At 45.7% G+C, this 5,424-nt stretch overlaps 1 pseudogene; it reads left to right on the forward strand.

Moving 5' to 3' along the window:
* The first annotated feature begins 1,112 nt into the window (after positions 1-1,112).
* On the forward strand, positions 1,113-2,389 carry LOC120383511 (annotated as a pseudogene).
* Positions 2,390-5,424: the final 3,035 nt, after the last annotated feature.

Here is a 5,424-nt window from a genome sequence, read left to right on the forward strand (position 1 = left end):
TTTTTTCCATATAATTCCTGCCTTCACTTAGCCATTGAATTGGGGTTTTAGCCAAAGGTCTCTACTTCCTTGACTGTGGAATCGTGACTTTTTAGCTATCGAATAAACTCTTCTTAACGAACTCCCAAGCTTCAGTCCCATGTTTCTGTCCAATATTTTCTGCCCAATCAGTTTTCTTGATAATTTTCTACAGCTTTGGGGAATTAGCCCTTTTGATGCACTAAGTATCTACAGGTATTACTGGCTGGGAACTGTTCTCTGTTTCTCCAATTGAATGTAATCAGTTCTATTCTATCCCTCTATCATATGCCTCAATTAGTGTCTCTTCTCTAAAGTAAACTGTTCCAGATTTTTCAGTTTGTCGGCATATGGCAGCCTCCCCCATTCTCAGAGCCTGTCTCGGAAATCCCCTTTATAATGCTGTATCCCTTTTAGAGACTGGGTGACCAAAACTGAGCACATATCCAGAGCAGGTTATTCTCCATCCCATTTCTTAGGCATCCAAACATTTTCTTTGATTTGGCCACTATTGAGAATGAGCAGGTGTTTCCATGGATCTGCTATCAATGAAGCCCATGTCTTTGCCCTGAGGTGTGTTCTAGGTGGGATGTTTCTCCCTGGAACATGTCCTGGCAAAGGTTTTTTTGTTTCTTTGTTTGTTTGGGTTTTTTTTCCACTTTCAGATTTGAGATAGGAACTCCCTACAACATGGACTCTCTAGCCTGGGTTTCATTGCACTAAGGAACAATGATGGAAAACCAGTGTCCACACTCACGTTTCGTGCTGGTGGCTATTAAGGTTTCCCACACGACGACATGTAGAATTATTGAGACATGGAATTGGCATTGGTAGGGTCAGTTGTTCATAATTCATTAATCTGAGTAATGAAAATGTCATTTTTCAGTGTGAGAAGAGAGATCAATCTGCTTTACCCATGAGAACAGCCCCCAGTAGAGCATGTAATGTCTCATATTAACATTGTCTCTCCATCCAGGTATTTGTACTGTGACCATTACCCAAGAGCCTGGGCATATAAAAGAAGTCAGGGGAACATATGTTACATGCAGGACACACGGTTCTGTCTCAGACTTGGACACCTTCTCCCCTACTCCATGTCAGATTCCAACAAAACTGACTTCACCAACCCCTCCACCTTCATCCTGCTGGGCATTCCTGGCCTGGAAGCCGCCCATGTCTGGATCTCCATCCCCTTCTGTGTCATGTACATCATAGCCATCCTGGGGAACTTCACCATCCTGTTCATTGTGAAGAGGGAGCCGAGCCTCCATGGGCCCATGTACTATTTCCTCTGCATGCTGGCCATCGGCGACCTGGTCCTGTCCACGTCCATCCTGCCCAAAACGCTGAGCAACTTCTGGTTCAATTCCAGGGAGATCGATTTCAGTGCCTGCATCACCCAGATGTACTTCATTCACTGCATCTCTGCGATACAGTCTGGGATCTTCGTGGCCATGGCTTTGGATCGCTATGTGGCCATCTGTGACCCCCTGAGACATTCCACCATCCTGACAAACCCCATGGTGGCCAAGATTGGCCTGGCCGTGGTGCTGCGCGGAGGGATGCTCGCACTGCCCTATCCCTTCCTTGCGAGGCGGTGGCCATATTGTAGAACCAACATCATCCCCCACTCGTACTGTGAGCACATGGCCGTGGTGAAACTGGCCTGCGCCGACATCCGCGTCAGTAGTTACTATGGCCTCTCTGTGGCATTTTTGGTGATGGGTCTGGACGTGTTTTTTGTTGCCGTGTCCTATATCCAGATCCTTATGGCCATCTTCAGCCTCCCCACAAAGGACGGCTCAAGACATTTGGGACCTGCAGCTCCCACCTCTGTGTCATCTTAGCCTCTTACATCCCAGCTCTTTTCTCCTTTCTCACACACCGTTTTGGCCACAATGTGCCCCTGCATTTCCACATTCTCATTGCCAACGCGTACCTGCTTGTGCCCCCCATGCTAAATCCCATCATCTACGGGGTGAGGACCAAACAGATCCGGGACAGGCTGCTCCGGCTCTTTACTCATAAAGGGACCTAAAGTTTTCTCCTAGTGCTCTGGCTCTCAGACCGAGCTTTGTGCAGAGCTGGCTGGTGACATGGTGCTGGGGCGTCTTCCTTGAATCACTTACCGGACAGTCAAAAAGACATGAAATCCTTTCCTGACATTAATGTGCTGTGTCAGCATGACAAACTGGGGAATAGGTCTATGTACAATTCTGTGGGTTGCCACCTTTCTAATGCTGGTAACTTGACCCTGAAACCCCACCCTTTGCCCCACCTCTTCTGCTAAGGCTCCGACCCTGCTGTACGTCTTCCCCCGCAAGGCCCCGCCCCTGTCGCTTGCTCCTCTATTCCCCTCCCCGTGTCACTTGCAGGATCATTTCCACCACTCCCACCAGCTACAAAGGAGCCATTTCAGATTTTGGTGGGGGTGGCAACTTTAACCATGATTCCAAGGGCTACTTAGGGTCTTGAAAACTCTAGTTTTGTGTCAGATAAGTTAGCAATTAGCTGACAGGAGCACTGTGTCTAATTCTGATATAAACAAAAGAAAATAACGTACATATTAATGTATTGTTGTGGAAAATCGACCACACGATTGATTTTGGATCAGATCAGCCTGATGCACCTTTATTGATTAATCAAACATGCATGCATGGGGGAGTCAGCCAAGGCAGCCGAACCGCCCCTTCCCAACAGACAAAATACAAAAGCTTATATAGGATAAACTCACAACAATTACATATACTGCCTTAAAATTGTATATCCACAGAAGGGCTAAAGCAAGGCAAGCTTTTTCCTGTTTTTCTACCCTTTGTGGTCCCTTGCTCTGCCCCCGGACAGCCATTAATCACTAACTGTTACAGACGGTTAGTTCTGCTTCTATAGTTTCTTTCTACCCTTCTCCTTCTACCTCCCCCCTCCTGCCTCCAGGCCATACACACAGTTTACTTAACCAAAGTTTAGGCCTCGGGCCTTTTCCTCCACAATTCCCCCCTTTGGGTCCTCTTTGGCACCATTTTTGGCCTAAACTTTCACATTCATGAGCCCATTTTTTTTCTTTCCTTTTCCTTTTCCTTTTTCTCATTCCAACTTTTATCAAAAATTTTATTAACAATCATTAATTCCACTTGCTCCCTTGCACTGGGCTTAGCAGAAAAATTACAAGCACAGCAATGTTTCTTGCAACAGCAATAACAAAGGCACAATCCCAAACCAACCAACACCACTACAAGTGTTAGCCTACTCATGGTAACAATATGATGGGGTTTGCGCATAATTTTGATTACTGTACACAGCACATCTCAACTAATACACAAAGGAAACAGTTTATAGGCTGTCTGAAAAGCACCCTTTTCTACCTGATACATATTTTCAAGGATATGAATTTGCCCTTGTAAATCAAAAAAAAATTTTTTTGGGACCTCTGATAAGAATAAAAGCAGATTTAAAAAATGGTTGGGAACCAGGGTCATCCAGTTGAAGAGCATTTGATATCTAAGGGTGATTGCAAATTTTTGTCTGCAGGCCAAAAGATAATCTGGCTGCCTGCAGTCATAGTGATGTTAAAATTGACATCGTATACAATATGGGCCTTAACAAGTACACAACTGTTACTAGCCTGGCAGAGCATGTCTCCTCTCAGGAGGGTTCCTAGTCTCATACCCTCCCAACAAACATAGTCATGAACAGTGACAATTCCCCCTGGCTTGAATTTACATATACACTGAAGCTGTGGGTGTTCTAATGGCCAGAGTGTCCATTGGTTTCTTATCCCAATCCAAATATTGGGTGTTATTTTAGGAACACTGACTATGAATCGGCTAGGCATACCAGGTGGCTTGATTTCCCAAATGTCTTGGTGAATTACCCAATCCCACATTCATTTTCCTTACAGACCCGGCAGGATTCGGTATGTGGGAGCCCACATCCCTCTAACTGGTCTGTAAGCTTGGAAGGAGCACTGTGAATATCCACACCTTCACCCAGAGAACCTCCAAGTATGCCTCCATGGCCATAGATCAGATGGTACCCCTGAAGTGTCTGTAAGGGCAGTGGGCCAGGCCTGGTGTTCGAGATCACTCCGAATGGCCATTAGCTGGTCATTCAGGAAATCCCGAACTTCTGAACATGCCAAGTCACACTGCAATGCCTTCTCAGCCTCAGTGACATTTAATACCATTTCTGTTAGCAACTTCTGGATTATTGAACTAAGGGCGGAAATAACATGCAATTTACCAACCCCAGCCTGAATCTGCGTTAGCTGTGCTCCAGTAATAAGACCAGTGGTTTTCCAATTGGCCTAATTTTTCCTCATGCTGTTGGTTTTCGTGACTATTCCAAATTGCAGCTGCACTATTGGCCCCATCCCACAGGTGTCCAGTTAAATCTCTTCTCTTTTTGGAAGAAGCTGTGACGATGCGGTTCTGGCGGGACCCAACTGAGAGTGCCAATTCAGGACCAATTGCTCAAACAGGGCAGTCACAGCCCTAGGCTGGGGTTTTTCCACCTCTAAGGCAAACCAAACCAGCCAGACAAAAGGGACTTCGGTCTCACCCTACTGGCTAACCACAAGTCACACAAGCAATTTCCTTAGACACTCCAGTCTCCCAGTATCACCACCAGTGCACTCGTCCTGGGGATGAATGGTTATGAAAACCAAAACCCCAATAAAAGGAAAAGATTCTCTCGATCCCAAAGGACCAAGCCCCAGACCCAGGTCAATATACACATCAGATCTTACCCACAAATCACGCTCTTGCCAATCCTTTAGAATCTAAAATCTAAAGGTTTATTCATAAAGGGAAAAGGTAGAGATGAGAGCTAAAATTGGTTAAATGGAATCAATTACATACAGTAATGGCAAAGTTCTTAGTTCAGGCTTGCAGCAGTGATGGCATAAACTGCAGGTTCAAATCAAGTCTCTGGAGAACATCCCCCGCTGGGATGGGTCATTCAGTCCTTTGTGTAGAGCTTCAGCTTGTAGCAAAGTCCCTCCACAGGTAAGAAGCAGGATTGAAGACAAGATGGAGATGATGCATCAGCCTTATATAGGCTTTTCCAGGTGTAAGAACCTCTTTGTCCTTACTGTGGAAAATTACAGCAAAATGGAGTCCGGAGTCACATGGGCCAGTCCCTGCATACTTCGCTGAGTCATAAGGCGTGTTTGCCTTCTCTCCATGGGTCAGTTGTGTAGCTGATGGTCCTTAATGGGCCATCAAGCAGGCTAAGCAGGGCTAACACCAACTTGTCTGCGGTGTCACCCAGAAGCACATCACCAACTTGAAATACAGACAGTATACAGCCAATATACATAATTTCAACTAAAAATGATACATGCACACAGACAGCATAATCATAACCAGCAACCCATAACCTGGTCTTAGACACCTTATATGACCCCCT

Source organism: Mauremys reevesii, linkage group 1 (genome assembly GCF_016161935.1).
Source record: "Mauremys reevesii isolate NIE-2019 linkage group 1, ASM1616193v1, whole genome shotgun sequence".
Taxonomy (NCBI): Eukaryota; Metazoa; Chordata; order Testudines; family Geoemydidae; genus Mauremys; species Mauremys reevesii.